Below are 17,872 nucleotides of genomic sequence, written 5' to 3'. Positions count from 1 at the left end.
GGGAAAGAGAGGGAGAAAGAGAGAGGAAAAGAGGAAAAGTGGAGAAGGAGAAAGAGAAGGAGACATTCATACATAAGAGAAAAGGAAAGAAAAAATATGCTTATTCTTATGCATGAGCATATGAGCATAAAAGAAAAAGAGAGAAAGCTCAAGCATAGGCACATACATATGCTTATGAAAAGAGAAAGCATAAGTATAAGCATAAGAGAAGGAAGAGGGAAAAAGAGCATAAACATAAGAGAAAAGGAAAGAAAGGATATGCTTATTCTTATGCATGAGCATATGAGCATAAAAGAAAAAGAGAGAAAGCTTAAGCATAGGCAAATACATATGCTTATGAAAAGAGATCGAAAGAGGGGAAAGAGCAGGAGAAAGAGAGAGGAAAAGAGGAAAAGAGGAGAAGGAGAAAGAGAAGGAGACATTCATGCATAAGAGAAAAGGAAAGAAAGGATATGCTTATTCTTATGCATGAGCATATGACCATAAAAGAAAAAGAAAGAAAGCTTAAGCATAGGCAAATACATATGCTTATGAAAAGAGAAAGCATAAGCATAAGCATAAGAGAAGGAAGAGGGAAAAAGAGCATACGCATAAGAGAAAAGGAAAGAAAGGATATGCTTATTCATATGAGAGAGGGAAAAGAGAAGGAGAAAGAGAGAGGAAAAGAGATTGAAAGAGGGGATGAAAGAGGGAAAAAAGAAGAGGGAAAAAGAGCATAAACATAAGAGAAGGAAGAGGGAAAAAGAGATAGAAGAAGGGAAAAAGAAGAGAAGGAAAGGAGGAAGAGGGGGAAAAGAGATTGAAAGAGGGGATAAAGAAGAGGGAAAAGGAAGAGAAGGCAGAGAGGAAGAGAAGAGGGAATAGGGAAAGAGAGGGGAAGAGAGGGTTTCTATGCCCATCACTATAGCTAGTGCTTAAGGCGCTAGCTGCAGGCCAATGTAAATAACAAAAATAACAAAAGGAAAAAAGAGGAAGGACTTTCTTACCTGGAATAGTCCCGCTCAGGTTAAAGGATGGAGGAGTTTAGAGAAGCAACTTCTCAAAGGGATTGGATTGAGGAGACAAGCATAAGCCTACAAACAAGGAGAAAGCATAAGCCTACAAACAAAGAGAAAGAGGAGGAAGAGAAATACCAAAAAGACTAGAAGAAGTGAGTCTTCTTTCTTTCACAAAATCTCGTTTTTTGTCTTTAACCCTTGAAAATCAAGCATGAAAACTAGCACATAGCCTTAGCAATACAAGGAGAAACATGCTTCAACACTCACAAAATGAAATCTAATAAAAAATGAACCTACATTGCTTAAAGAGACTCACCTTCTTGAAAAACTTCTTTTCACACAAGCAAAGAGGGAGAAGGGTGGAGAGGGAGCACAAGTGTTAGGAGACGGGCTGAGTAGTGGTGAGGAGTGGAGAATAGAGACGAGGAAACTGAGGTCATCGAATATAAGGTGTGAGGAGAGATTTTTGCTTTTCTCGCAATAGAGATGCTAAAGAAAGTGTTGTGGCGTGGGATTTCGGGTTTATTCCCACATCATCGCTATATAGCGACGCTGGTCAATCATTATATAGCGACGCTTATATAAAAAAAGCGTCGCTATATAGCGACAAAACAGGGCAAAGAGTCGCTATATAGTGACGAAACAGAGCAAAAAGTCACTATATAGTGATGGAATAGATCAAAAAGTCACTATATAGCGACGGTTTAGGACACTTATTGTTAGAAGAGAGAAAAGAAGCTCATGGGTGGCTATTTTTTGGCTATTAATAGATTTCCTTACAACTCACGTTGTGATTTTGGAAGTGTGTAGATGGAAGGGATGAGTGGAAGCTCGTTAGATGATGCGCCAGCGCCCAGGAGCACAGAGTGGCTTACGGAGAGGTTGTATTGTCATTGCACTCATTGCAAGGCTCGACAAGTACGGCATCAACGTCATATTATCATGCGCCACTTGTGGATGTATGGGGAGGAGCCCAAACTAGTTCCCACCATTGGTGTTGCACGTGGTGATGGATTATCTGTAAGTCAATGCTATTTGAGTTCGTGGTTAATATTGGATACCATTATGACATGAAACCTTCAGACAAGATCATATATTTACACAAAATCATGCGCCACTTGGAGATGTATAGGGAGGAGCCCAAACTAGTACCCACCGTTGGTGTTGCATGTGGTGATGGATTATCGGTAAGTCAATGCTATTTGAGTTCGTGGTTAATATTGGATACTATTATGACACGAAACCTTGAGACAAGATCTTATATTTACACAAAGTCTTGAAACGGGATGAGGAGGGTGACGAGGGTGTGCGTATACCTTCACACTTTGAGCAAGACTATAGTCTAGGAGATGATGACGAGGGTATGGTGGACACGATGGATTCTATTTTTAGGGGCACTACATCACATGTACACGTGATGTCAGAGTCTGAGGTCAAAATGCGAGAGTTGCAATCAACACAGTTGTACAAGGGTGCTAGGATGTCTAAACTACGTGCTTATCTCTCAATCTTGAATCTGCAAGCAAAGTATGGGTGTTCGGATATAAGTGTCTCGGCCTTAATGAGGTTAGCTCCTGCATTAATTTGACTCATTATTTGGATATTGTTTGTTTTGAGAATCATCATTATTTGAAGCCTTTGTATCCCCACTTTTTCTCTTTTCACTTTCTCTCTTTTTCTCTCTTATCTCCTCTCTTTTTCTCTTTTTACTTTCTCTCTTTTTCTCTCTTATCTCCTCTCTTTTGTCCTTTTTCTCCTCTCTTTTCCCCTCTCTTTCCTCCTCTCTTTCCTCCCACGTGAAGCTTCAATAGCCTACTATTGAGCAAACAAATACAGACTTTTGTCACTCTATTTTAAAGAATGTAGGAGTCTATAAATGTTTGCTCAATGTCACGTTATAAGATTCTTCTCTTGTTACATCCGATTCAACCAAAACACATCAACGTGGACGCCAACATTCTAAAAGAAATAGATCGACTAAGAACTGAAAGAAAATGGATTGCACAACAACAAAACCTCTCATCAAATGATAACATTCACCTGACAATCCAATCTCTCAACACACATGCCCTACAATCTCATATCCTAGATATACTACATGACAATAGTCCACTAAGGGCAACAATCATTTGCCTTCAAGAGTTACATTATAAGAAAGCAACAACATCGACTCTACCCACATCCACATGCATTTTAAAACTGATGGCGTGGAAATAGCTACATGTTTCAAAAAAGACGTCCAATTATTGAGCCACCATTACATTCAAAAAGATGGAAGCCAGTGCTTGCTGACAAATTTCAAGACAAACAAATCTCAAACCTTCACAATAGTAAATGTCTACAAGTCCCCTACCGCAAAAGTGACAATGCTCTTGGCTGCCCTTACTCAAATCTTGTAGTAGATAAAAGAAGGAACATCAACAACAATCATTGGAGATTTCAATATCAATTATGACAAAACTAAAAGTGTAAACAAACCACTAACAAAGTTCATGGAACAACACAATTTCACACAATTAATTGAACAACCAATAACGGCTCGACCATCAACAACATTTGGGCTAACAACAATAAAGATCACGCTTCCTTTGGAACAAACTTCGTTTATGGTCCAACCAACCACTCCCTTCTTTACACAAAAATAAGTATAAGTCCAGGGAAGGCCTCCTGAATGTAATTCACCTTATTATAGACTCTAGAGGCACACCAACAAGCTAGGAGAAAGTGTTTTTTTTAAATTGATTTGATGCCCATCCATTTGCACTCTTTCACAAGAATGTTAATGGCACTCTTTTTGGCCATCCCTATCTTGCATGCAATCGTCACCATCAAGCCCTAGCTTCCTTGCACATTCCTTCGCTGCATCTCACTCCTAATAATTCCCACTGACTAAGGACATATCATGCCCACATCCCTCTCCATTCACAAGCAAATGAGGGTCCAACTCATCGACATTGTTGTTTCCCAACATCCAGCTCTAGATTCTACATTATGCCTACGTCCTTGGAGTGATGGAACCACTCCATTCATTATCTTCACATGTGGAGACATGAGATCTTTTGTCTTCCTTTCATTTATTGCAAGACCTGGCTCCCACTCCATAAAATCAGGCATTCCTACACCACTTGCTTCCATTAGTGCCATGTTATCTCTATTGAGAAGTAAGTTGTCATGGAATTGCTTTGTTTTGCAAGTAGGACACATGCTGTGGAGTTTAGTGACCTCTTTGGGCTAAGTAAACTAGGATCAATTGTTGCAACTCTCATTGCACATTAATCTCAGTTCATTACAAGGCCTAACATGTAACGCCATTGCTCATGTCAAGAAAGGGTTCTAAGGCTTCCCGAATCATTGTGATGTTATTGACAACACACATGGGAAGATGGATTGCCCTCATACAAAAGTCATGAGCCCATTATAACTACAGTAAGATGCACTCCATGTGTCTTCAATCCATTCTTGATAGTGATATGCAATTTCTCATTGTGTCTAGTTCTTGTAATGACCATAAGAACTCTTTCCTTCAATCACACCATTGAGCAAGAAACCTTTTTAAGTTTGTTAAAGGGGATTTTCACATTCATGAGTACATTGCTTGGGGGGTTCACCTTAAAAAAATTTAATGTACCACGTGCATTCAAAAGGGGGGGTATTTTAATTCATCTTTTGGAGAAATTTTAACAGGTTTACAACAACAGGATGGGTTTTTCAATTCAGCTTTAGAAAACAATATGTTAGTTCATAGGGATGATTTTATTGGGGAAAAAAAATTAGTTGAGGGGTTTTCTAAATACCCCTTGAACGCACGTGATACATAGGGTTTCTTAATTGTGCACCCCCCGAGGTACATTGTGGAGGGATTTTCACATCCATGAGTACATTGTGGATGATGGAGGTTACACTTTGGAGCCTTGGCTCATCAATCCATATGAGAACCTGTGGAAGGAGTCCCATTACCACTTCAACTTTAGCTCTTTTGAACCCACGTTGCGCATGTGTGTAAATGAAAAGCATAATAATTGGATAGAGTTTTCGTATTTGGTTGAATGCGTACAACAGTTCTTGGCATAGCTCGATAGGTATGTCTCCATTTGAAGTGGTCTATGGTCAAAACAGTGATACACCGGTTACTTTCTCTGATGTTGAAAATAAAGTAGAAGTGTCTAAGGATATGCTACGGAAAATATATGAACAAGAAAAGAAGATTCAAGATTGTATTAAGCATGCACAGGATAGGCTGAAGCACTATTATGATAAGAAGCATTCATTTCCTGAATTTAAAGAAGGCGATTTGGTTTTCTCGAAGATTGTAGGCTTTCGCCCTATTTTGCGGGTCCATTCAAAGTTCTAAAGAGGGTGGAAACGCTCGCCTACCAACTAGACCTTCTTGCACATATCAAAGTTCCTTAAATTTTTCATGTTAGTTTGTTGAAAACTTATCGCTAATCCTTTACACATTTGTTAGGACAACTCTAGAATCAAGGAGGATGCGAGTTTAAAGGTGGAACCCAAGATGATTCTAGATAGAAAGACACGCCAACTCAGAAACATAAATATAGTAGAAGTATTAATAAAATGGGATGTCTACCCCATCGATGATATGTCATGAGTTCACCTGGATGCCTTACTTGTGGAATTCCTGTCCTTTAAATTTTGAGGCAGAATTTTTTTAATGAGGGGAGAATGTGATGTTACATTTTTATATATGCAAAATTTGGAACTGCATGTTGTAGAAATTTCTGAATGGGTTGATTTTATGTTTTGAACATTTTGGAAAAGTTTTATGTTGCACAAGAAAAGTTCGAAATGAACATTTATGAGTCGAGCATGTTTTTGCAGTCGAGTTTTCAGTACTTTAAAGGATGATTTTGGAAAAACTTTACATGAGAGAGTTTTGGGATTTCTCATCGGAACATTTTAGTCGAAGTTGATTTTCTGTGATGCAGATTTCGGGTACTTGTAAAAAACAAAAAAAGAACACAGATCAAGATGTGATGCGATGTGGAAGGCAAGGCACGTGGATTGAGATGGCCGCTCAGATTAGATCGCCAGATTTGGAAGAGTTGGCCGTTTTTGGAAAATGCGCATTTTTCAAGGCATGACGAAGTTTCAGGACGATTTCGAACTGCAAACGAAGTTCATAAGCCTGCACGAGATCCAAGACACTAAATCAGAGTGAGATTCCAAATCAAAATTCATGTATCTTTCTCCCTCGGGAATGCGATCATGAGTGAGAGTGCGATCATGAGATTGCGAGTGAGATCTGCTCGTTTCGAGTGAGATTGCGAGTGAGAGTGCGATCATGAGATTGCGAGTGAGAAGGCTAATAGTGCCTCGAATTCTGATTTCGTTTTTCTCTATTACGCATCGCGTGACACATGGTGCATCAACGATAGTTTATAAAACATGAATGCCATTCAAGCCATGGTGACCATGTAGAACAATTTCTCTCACCATCCGTTTGAGGATGGAAAGCAGTGCTCATTTTCAATTCAGTTCCTATTACTTTAAACGTGGCCTGCCAGAAGTTAGAAGAACTTCGAATCCCTATAAGAAACAATGCTTCTTGGCATACCATGCAATCTGAAAATCTCTTTCACAAATAAGTCAGCAACTTCAAGAGCACCATTAGTCTTCTTCACACGATAAAAATGAGCCATTTTAGTAAGACGATCAACAACCACAAAAATCGTGTCATATCCCAATAAAATCCATTGAAATTGATTGCCATTTTCTAAGACGGATATCTAATGGTTGCATGACTCCATGTGTTTTTGGTCGTTCAACTTTTACTTGTTGACAATGCAAGCATTTTTAACATAGCGTTTCACATCATGTTTCAGATTAGGCCAAAAATAAGACTTTCGAACTTCCATGTATGTCTTATTGTATCCACCATGTCCGAAAAAAGGAGCATTATGACAATCATGTAATATGCAAGACTTAAAAGGAGATTCTTTTGGTAAACAAAGCCTATCATTAAAATATAGATTGCCATTTACTAAATGATACTTTCCATCCTCTTTGTTCATATCATTCTTCTTTACCTTTTCTAGAATGGGCATGTAAAAGGGATATTTTTCAATTTCAGATTTTATTTTAGCCATAAGATCTGAACAAAAAACAGGCAAAGAATTCACATAAATTCTATTACATGATGCAATTCTTGAGTTTATTTCATCCACAGTCAAAGTATCAGCATTTAAAACATCATAAGACAAAGTATGAACAATCAAAGCCTCATCATCAATCAAAGAAGCATCAGTCAAAGCAGTCTCTATCAGTTGTGGAATTAAAGCATCAGCCACTTTATTTTCTTTCCCTTCAATGTAGTTAATCTCAAAATCATACTCAGCAAACAAGCAATTCCATCCATGGTCCATTAGGGGAGATTTGGACTCAAAAAGGGCCTCATAAGGAATGGATTAGGAAAATGGATCAAGGGCTAAGCAAGCCCACTAAAGTCCAAAAGAAGTCCCAAAGTCAAAAAAGTAACACTCTCTCTCTTCACTTAGGGGGATTCTCTCTCTCTCTCCAAAAAGTACACATTCTCTCTCCCTCTCTTCCTTTGGAGAGACCCCCTCTTCTCTCCCCTCTTCTTTCACTAGGAGGCCCCCTTCCCCCAAAATTTTCAAGCATTCCCCTACACACTCACTTCATTTTCCATCCCCTAATTCTATCACACTTCCCTACACCATTTGTATCCACCCCATTCATTTCCCTTTTCCTAAATCCGTCTTCTTCACTCCTCACTGAAAAACTTAGAGCACACATATTCTACCTACACCTAAGAATGGAAAGAAAGAAGGAATGAATGAGAGAATTTGGAACTTTGGAAGAAGGGGTTTAAAATGGAGGAGGGGACATGATGCAAATTTTGGTACTAGATGGGATAAAGAGAGCAGAATGCTGGTAGAAACAGGAAATGAGGATGATGGGAGAGGTAGTGGAGGAGGGGAAGATGGGTAGGAGGGGCTAGCAAAGGGAGGATGAGGTAGGGGTGTAAGGGAGGGTAGGAGGAGGATGTGGAGATGGGGGGAGGTAGGAGGAGGTGGGGGAGTGAGGTGGAGGGGAGGGTAGGAGGTGGCAGGGGAGGGAGGAGGTAGAGGGAAGGGTAGGAGGAGGAGGAGAAGGTGGTGGAGGAGGAGGTGGGTGGTGGGGAGGAGGAGGAGAGAGGGTGGTGGAATGGAGAGATGAGGCCGAGAGAGGGGGAAGAGAGAGAAGAGATTCTAGCTCAAATTTTGGAGGGAGTCCTAGTTGGTAAGATCTTCTTCGATTTTAGTGCAATAAAATATTCTTAAAAAGTACACTAGTCAAACTTTGCTTAGAAACTTAATCAAAATAGATTATCAACGTTCTTAAAGGGCCCTTATTTTTCCAAACATCCCCTAATGATGTAATATACAAGGAACCATGTCATAGTATCGAATTTAAAGCAATTCAAATAAATTTACAGAAGAAGACACTAATATCATCCCAACATCCATTGAGGAACAAATTCATATCATGCTAGAGTCTATAGATACTTTCCATTCATAATTGAGTATGAGGTCATCATTCCTTATCCATATGTGTTCATAAATATTGTCACGTGAAAGACATTGAACCTTGCCACGTTGAAACGAGTATGCAATAAGTAATCCATAGATGCCACGGCCAAACCAGTACTCATTAAGTCAGCCATAGGTGTTCATCATGAAAGACATATAAGTATACCTCACTACATAAAGTGCGAAATAAAAGTATGCCTTGCTTGAACCAATAAGTAAATACATACCATAAGTCATCAATAAGTTAATCGACAAAGAAGGAAGAAATCATTGGTCTAGCAAGACCTTGCATGCACTCGTAAATATAGATGACTATGAAAAACAACGTAGATATACTCATCCTGTAGGTATCGATTAATCCGTTGGGTTGTATCTAGGCATCTATGCAAACCTGCATGTACTCGGAGAAACAACTGAGTGTGATGAAAGAGAATATATGAGCTCACTTGGGAAATAAATGAGTGCCTTAAAAACGACAAGAAAACATGTGAGAAGCACCTTTGCATATGTGAAGTAATGTATCCAAGGAGTAATAATATCAAAGCTAAATAGAAAAGAAACATTGAAAGAAAACATGTTAAAATGTTAACAACGTAAAACATTTAGCGAGTCCTTTTCTTTCATAGGATGGGCCAACTTATGAAAGTGAATCTAGTGTTGAATACATGACGAGCAATCCCATCCATAGTTTGAATCTTTTTCACCGTTCGATAAGCGAGCTCATATACAAGTCCCATGGGAGTCCCTTTTCTATCAACCAAGCAAAGGATCTTCTATAGAACACCAATTCATTATGTGTACATAGCCCTAACTACTAGTTCTAGAAATGGATTGGTGAATATCTTTTCCATGATGTTATAAAAGCTACATGTGCCTATCTCATGCCATTGCACGAAGGCACAAATACTCAAATGCAGAGGGAAGAGGTATCGGCCGATAAGTTATGGGAGTTGAATTCTTGTTGGATAACAAATCTTATCATTGGTTTAGCATTGTGAAACATATTTTCACAAGGAGGAAGGCATGCATTGTGGGAAATTCCCGTAAAGATGCAAGTTGCAAAATATCACCGATGGCTAACATGGAGGCTCAAACTATTTTAAAGAATCATCCATATATTGACATCTTGCAATGTCTAAGGGCACAATGGGCTACGTTTGGAAGACCAAAGAAACCAATTCATGGCCTTGTGAAAGGACATAAAGCTCACCAAAACTTGGATGTGAGTATTAAATTCTACCTTCTAGTGTAATGATAAAGTTTTCGCTTATGTTTTCCATGTTCTACTTAGAGTATGATTTCTCACTTCATATGGATAATGGCACTAGTTCCATTCTCCACAACCTCATAGGGAAAATGGCACTAGTGCCATTCTCCATGGCCTCATATGAGGTTGTGGAGAATGGCATCTCCAAAAGCTCTTATTAGTCTAGGGGAATGGAGTTGAAATTGGCTATTACATGTCTTGATTAATCTAATATGATTTCTTAAATAAATAATTTGTATCGTCACCACCAAGGACATCCATATGGTAATTTATGAGGCATCTGACTTCTATGAAAGGTCGATCAAAGTGTTTAACTTTTGACACCTGTCGAAAGCATATCAATGATGGGATGACCTTGCAAGCTATTTAAACATTGGCATGCAAGTCTATCAATGCTTGCATGGATGAACTGTGAGCCATCGCTCAAAGACAAGCTACACGTTGGCAAGGCAACACCAATCTTCCCACAATGTGCAGTCTAGTACATTAATCGGATAATAATTTTAGAAGAAGGCACCTATAGCTCAAAGTATTATTTTCCATGCACGGTCTCTTTGGTAAATATGGAGATGGAAGCCTAAAGGTGATAGATTCCTAACATGTCATTTCAAGGATCCACTTCCAATTAATTTAGTTGTGCACTAGACACTACACAAAGTTCTGCCAAAGAGGTGCAATGTAATAAGGATGCATTTGGCAATTTGACAAGGATGTGATGTAGGCCACACTATCTCCATCATAGTTGATATTTTTAATCCTTCTTCAATGAGGGCTCATTTTGGAATCAAATGTTTGTGTGTGTCATCCATCCGAATGATATCTCCCTATGAATACCTCTTACATCCTAACATTCGTAAGCTTAGAGGGTGGCTTTGTAGGATAAGGATGCAGTTGGACGTCGATTAGGGTTGGGATGTAGACCACAATATCTCCATCACAGTTTATATTGGCATCCTTATTGAATGTGTGGGATATGGTCAATTGAGGATTCATTTTGGATTCAAATGTTTGTGGGTGTCATCCATCTACCGCCCCAAAATATATGTCAACCGTCGGTTTCATTTTCACTAATAGTGGATTGAGAAGAGGTCAAAATCCTCCTCTCTCCAAGTCTTGACTAAGGGGCTTGGTCCAGGATATGATTCCTGATCCCACGTCCTGAATAGGATGGGGGGCTAGTTGGAACCACGACCTGGAATTCAGTTTCCTTGGCCCTACACATAAAAGAGGGGGGGGGGGGGCTTTTAATCAAAATTTTAAAGAAATTATCTTGCATTTCTTGCATGCATGCATTGAAAGAATTTTTTGTTGCATGCATGCATTGAAAGAATCATTTGTTGCATGCGTGTAGTGATAGAATCATTTGTTGCATGTGTGTAGTGAAAGAGTCATTTGTTGCATGCGTGCGTTGAAAGAATAATTTGCATTTCATGTAATTAAAAAAAAAAGAACGCATAGGGTGGGAGTTATTGTCAGATGCCTGTCTACTCACTATTGTGTGGCAACTACAGCTGTTTGGCTAGATGAGATTTTCCCTATGAGACCTTCTACATCCTAACATTTATGAGCATAGAGGGTGGCTTTGTAGGATATGAGAACGTGTTGGAATTATTCAAGTCTTATGTACTATATTTTGAGATGCTTGGCACTTTATTAATCTTGAGGGTCGAGATGGGGGATGCAAAAGAAAAAAGCAAAGGCAATATCATCAAAGATTACATCATGTACTTTTGTAGGGAAGATCAATATATTGTTGACTGCTTAACCAAAGGAGCTATGTCAAGGCATGCATTGGTGTCCTTAAGAGGAGTGGTTGTATTGGTAATGATAAATCAACAAGCCAGAGATGTCAAGTCCACAGTTTAAATTTGGCATCAAACAATCCCTTAATCTAGATTTGGGCCAGCATTGAGAAGAGAGTCCAAGCAACTATTGAATTCTTACAATTGCAAGTACCTTATCCACATGTAGATGGTGATGTCATTGGTCCCTTGCTTCTTATACCACCACATGAACTTGAAAATCTCCCATGTATTACATCAATTGCAGATAGGGAATGTGACTTGTAGCTAGCCTATTTGTATCATGAGGCCTATTTGTAGAACCTCTTATGTGTCAATTTATTATGAATAAAACAAACCCTTGTCATATTCAACCCGTGAATTACCCCTTTAATGATACCTTATGTATGTGAAAAATGTTAAAATGGGATTTAAAAAAATCCTATTGGACCCACATGCTACACTTACATATATATATATATGAGCAAAACCCTCCTCTCCCACCGCCCAAGAGTGCTTCATACAAATCTCCTTAACCTCATAGGGAGAATGGCACTAGTGCCATTCTCATTAACTTCATAGGAAGAATGCCGCTGGTGCTATTCTACATAACCCCAGGGCCCATAGGGAGAATGCCACTACATATTGGAACTATAATGAAGGTATCATTCTCCCCACGTGGTTAATACATTAGTATCATCCTCTCATCATGGAAAATACCACTAGTCATACTAATCCCCAATGGGGTTACATACAATATCATTAGCTCTTTTCCAATAATCCCTATGAAGGGCACTAGACCTTACTTAGATAACCTCATGTGGGGTTACGTACAATATCATTAGTTCTTTTCCAATAATCCCTATGAATGGCACTACACATTACTTAGATAACATCATATAGTTCTCCTTATTAACCTCATATGGAGGATGGCATACATGTTGGGTTTTTTTTTTCAAAAAAGTGCATTTGACGAAATATTTTTGGTATTCCACATCATAGGAACCAATGACACATGGAAGGAGATGGAGACAACAAGTGTGGAAGAAAATATACCACGATTGGGACACCTACAAGCCATTAATCATACATTTTTAGAAAAAGCATGACACCTGAAATTTCATTGGATGCACATAAGGGTTTGGAGGAAATAAGAACAAATAATCTTATTGTTGCTACAAACATACTTGAAAACATGGCACTAAGCCGTTCGAAGGAGTCAACCACTAGAAACTTTGAGGTCAATCTGGATCTACATCCAAATCCAACATCTTTGGATAAGCCAAGGCTCGCTACAATATTGGACTTCAATAGCTTGCTATTGGATTGTTGCTTGTTCAAGTCATAAATACACCCCTCTGTTATGTATGGCCACAATATTTATATGGTTATTAAAACTAGGTCCATTAAGGATCTTTCTAGAAAGTTTCAATGTAGGTATTTCGTCAACATCAATGGATCATAATGTCCTTGAGATGTTAGAAAAGCTACAAATATATGTAGAGAAGACTCCCTTTCTTTGTGATATGGGCTGAGTAGAGATGCTACACTGGAAGCAAGAGGGTAAATAGTTCTGACAAAGTTGGTGTTGAGGCAATGCTCAAACCCTTAGCCAAAATATCAAAGGTGATGCTAGAATACTTATTGATGGATCTCCATACAAGGCTAGCTTCAGTCCTCCATCAAATGTAATGTACTCTAAGTGCTAGTTTTGTGTCAAACATGGTGTCATCCTAGGCCTCATAGTGTCTGGGAAAGGAATCTCTACGGGCCATAATAAAATCAAACTCATCTTGGAGTTACCCCCCCACCAATGCCAAGGGAGTCCAATGATTTACTGGCCACGAGCTGGCCACACAGGCTATTACAGGAGATTCATCTTGTTCTATGTGAACATAGCCCACCCATTATACAAACTGGTAGTATCCTTTGAGTGGACCGAGAAATGCCAAACATCCTTTGAAACCCTCAAACTAGCTCTAGCAGCCACCGCACCAGTGTTGAGGTCACGCGACTGGAATTGAATATTCCATGTCCATACTGATGCCTCCAACTTTGCCATCGGATGTGTGTTAGCCCAGCCCGGGGAGTATAATTTAGATTACCCGGTATACTTTACGAGCCTCCAACTAAACGATGCCGAGGTCATCTACTCTACCACCGAGAGGGAAGGTCTTACCATGGTCTATGCAGTCAAGAAGTTCAAGCACTACTTGTTGGCTAACAAGTTTGTCTTCTTCGTGGACCAAAACGCATTGCTATACTTGGTCAACAAACCTTGCATGACTAGACACATCACTAGGTGGATGCTGATCCTTCTAGAGTTCGACTTCACTGTCGCTATACGTAAAGGAAAAACCCTCGAGGATCCCGAACGATGAAGCCCCAACGAGAGTAGAAGATGATTTCCCCGATGCTTCTCTCTTCTTCCTTGACATTATTCCTGAATGGGCCACCGAAATTGGCTTTCCTGAATGGGCCACCGAAATCGGCCACTACTTGGCCAACGGATTACCCCTGGGCTAGGCCCTTCAGAAGGATAGAGCTTGCTGCACACTGATTAAGAATGCATCACAATATCAACTAATAGTTGGCCAACTATACCACATGGGCAAGGATGGCATCCTGCGAAGATGCATGTGTGAACACGAATACATCAATGTGATTGAAGAAGACCACTCAGGAATCACAGGAGGTCATTTTGCCACCACTGATGTTACAACATGTAAAGTGCTGCAAGTTGGTCTTTGGTGGCCGAAACTCTTCGAAGATGTGGCTGAATTCATCAAACGATGTGACCCTTGCCAGCGTATCCAAATCCCACACAAGGTAGACATGATGCCCTTGACCGGAATCCTCATTAAAGGAGGACTCATGAAAATCTGCTCCTCCCAAGAAGACGACGGACCATGCCACAACAACTAAGCCTAGTGCAACTGTGCCCCTGGCATCCAAGGTAAAAAACAAGCTAGAAACTTACGATATGTGGCTCCTTACATGCTATGCAGTAGTACGTTTGCCTACATCACATTCCTCATAATCATCGAGTCCAGGTCTAGGTGAGTCAGTATGGTAGGCATCTCACCTGACGCACGGCGTAACCCACCAGTCCCTACCAAACACACCACATGCACACCCACGGTCAGCACTAGGTGATTAGGATCGGCCGTCCATTTTTGCATTTGTTCACCATCTTGCACCCTAACCTCACAATCATGCACGCTCCACACAAGTGCACTCTACTCACTCACTATTTTCCCCCCTTTTTTCAACCCCCCCACCACTCTCTTTTTCTTTTACTCCTTTACACAGTCAGTATTCTACTTGAGAGTGCTCTCAACGAAAGCAAGAACGGGAGAGGGAGAGAGAGAAATAGAGAGCCACACAAGTTTTGGTGGGTGACGAATACCCTAATCTTCTTTTTCATTCATTTATATATGTGTTTGAGTATTGTACATAACCGGGGTAAAGGCACAATGACCTTTAACCCCCACAACCTCCCACTTAAAGGACAATGTGCCTTTAAAGGAGAACAACCAGTGAGCATACTATCCAATGCCCATCAATACACGACAATACTCAAACCGCTGACTAGGTAGACCCTTCGTCAACATATCTGCAGGGTTATCATCTGTATGAACCTTGACAAGCTCTATGTGCTTGTCCTCAAGTACCTCCCTAATGAAATGTACCTGACCTCAATGTGTTTGGTCTTTGCATGAAAGATCGGATTCCGTGCTAGCTGAATAGCACTCATGGAATCACTATGCAATGTCTGTACACCTGTATGAATCCCCAAATCTCCCACTAGCCGATCAAGCCATATAGCCTCCTTGCAACCCTCTGTGGCTACAACATACTCAGCCTCTGTGGTAGACAAAGCAACGCACTTCTGTGCATGAGACATCCACGACACTGCACCACCTGCAAAGGTGAACACATAACCAGAAGTGGATCTCCTACTATCCACATGCCCTGCATAGTCTGAATCTATGTACCCAAGTACAGGCATGTCTCCTCTACCAAAGCATATGCACATCTCCTTGGTACCCTTCATGTACCTCATGATGCACTTAACTGCCTCCCAATGCCTCTTTCCTAGATTAGCCATATACTGGCTAACAACTCCCACTGCAAATGCAATGTTTGGTCTAGTAGCTATCATAGCATACATAAGACTCCCAACTACTGATGCATAAGGAACCTTGGCCATCATGGCCCTTTCCTCATCTGATTTGGGACTATCTATATGACTCAGTTTCACATATGGAGGCAATGCAGTACTCACTGCCTTCCCCCCCTCCATATTGAAATGCTGCAATACTTTTGTAACATACTCTTTTTGTGAAAGCCAAAGGAGTTTCCTACTCCAATCATGCGTGATGCGCATTCCAATAATATGACTTGCAAGTCCCAAATCCTTCATATCAAAGGCCTCATGCAACTTGGCCTTTAATGCATCTAGCTCATAAGTATTCTTGCTAGCCAATAGCATATTGTCCACATATAGTGCCAAGATTATTAGGCTATTATCCTTAGCCCTTTTAGTGTAGAGGCAGTGATCAATTTCACTCCTAAAACCCTGGGACCGAATGAAAGCATCAAGCTTCTAATACCATTCTCTAGGCGCTTGCTTAAGACCATAGAGACTCTTCTTCAACTTGCAAACTAAATGCTCTTTGTCCTTTTCTTCAAAGCCTTCTGGCTGCACCATGTAAATTTCCTCATGCAAATCCCCATGCAAGAAAGCTGTATTGACATCCATCTGCATAAGCTCCATATCCTCTGATGCCACTAGTCCAAGCATGTATCTAAGTGTGGTCATCTTCACAACCGGAGAGAATATCTCATCAAAGTCCACACCCTTCTCTTGCTTGAACACTTTAGCGACCAAACGGGCCTTGTACCTAGGCACATCATCACCTGTGACCTTCATTTTGTAGACCCATTTACATGGCAACGCTTTCTTTCCATGTGGCAAAGAAACCAAGTCCCAAGTCTTATTCTTCATAAGAGAACTCATCTCTGATTGCATAGCATACTCCCACTTGCATTGATCCTTGCGCATCATAGCCTCTCTGTAGTAAGAAGGCTCCCCGCAATCAGTAAGCATCACATAGTCTACCCCTGGAACAAACCTATTAGGTGGTCTATACACACTAGATGATTTTCTCAAGGGCATTTTAGCTTGCTGTCCCACCTGCATATCAGCCACATTTGGCTCATCATTTCCACCAATAGATGACCCTTGATTATATACCTATGGGAGTACTTGGTGGTACCATTTCTTGCACATTTGGTGCATGGACAGCCTGCTGTCTATCAACATATGCAGGTGGATTCACATCCTGGAAAGTGATTCTCCTCATTTCCACATCCCTCATGGGTGCCTTATGCATCTTCTTCTCATTGAAGACTACATCATGGCTGCGTATGATCTTCTTTGCTTCTGGATCCCAGAGATGATAGCCCATCTCTCCACTTTCACCATAACCCAGAAAGATGCATTTCCTAGACTTAGGATCTAGCTTCTTTCGAAGCTCTTTTGGCACATGTGCATATGCCTCACACCAAATATATGCAAATGAGAGTAAGAGGGATTCTTGCCACTCCATGCCTCTTCAGGAATACCACCATCCAAACTCTTACTAGGTGATCTCTTGATCACATGCACTGCAGTCTTCATTGCCTCAGCCCAAAAACCACTAGAAAGACTTGCATTGGAAAGCATGCATTGCAACCTTTCTTGAATGGTACAGTTCATCTTTTCTGCAACTGGATTTTGATCTGGAGTACGAGGGGATATGAGCTCCCTCTTAATCCCACGTGTATCATTTAAATGCTAAAAGTCATGACAGACATACTCTCCACCATTGTCAGTCCATAGGCATTTAAGCGTTCTACCTGACTGATTCTCAACCAAGGCCAACCATTTTTGAAATACCTGGAACACATCACTCTTCCGAGCTATAGCATAAGCAAACACTTTCCTAGTTGCATCATCAATGAAAGTCACATAGTATTCAGCCCCGCCTAATGACCGTGTAGGCATGGGACCACATACGTCTGAATGCACCAAATCAAGCTCTTTAAACTCTTTCTTTCCCCTTATTTTATGGGCTGATTTAGTCTGCTTGCCATAGAGACAGTGCTCACAAAATTCAAAATTAGAGAAACTCAAATGCGGTACATAACCCAAATGGCATAAGAGTTTCATTTCATTCTAGCTCATGTGCCCCAACCTTCAATGCCACAAAGAAGTGCTTGGCTGCTCGG

The sequence above is a fragment of the Dipteris shenzhenensis genome, chromosome 16 (genome assembly GCF_047967505.1).
Source record: "Dipteris shenzhenensis isolate YYH24624 ecotype China chromosome 16, Dip_SZ_1.0, whole genome shotgun sequence".
NCBI classification, from domain to species: Eukaryota; Viridiplantae; Streptophyta; class Polypodiopsida; order Gleicheniales; family Dipteridaceae; genus Dipteris; species Dipteris shenzhenensis.
The sequence above is the reverse complement of the archived record's forward strand: the minus strand, read 5'-3'. Positions refer to the sequence as shown.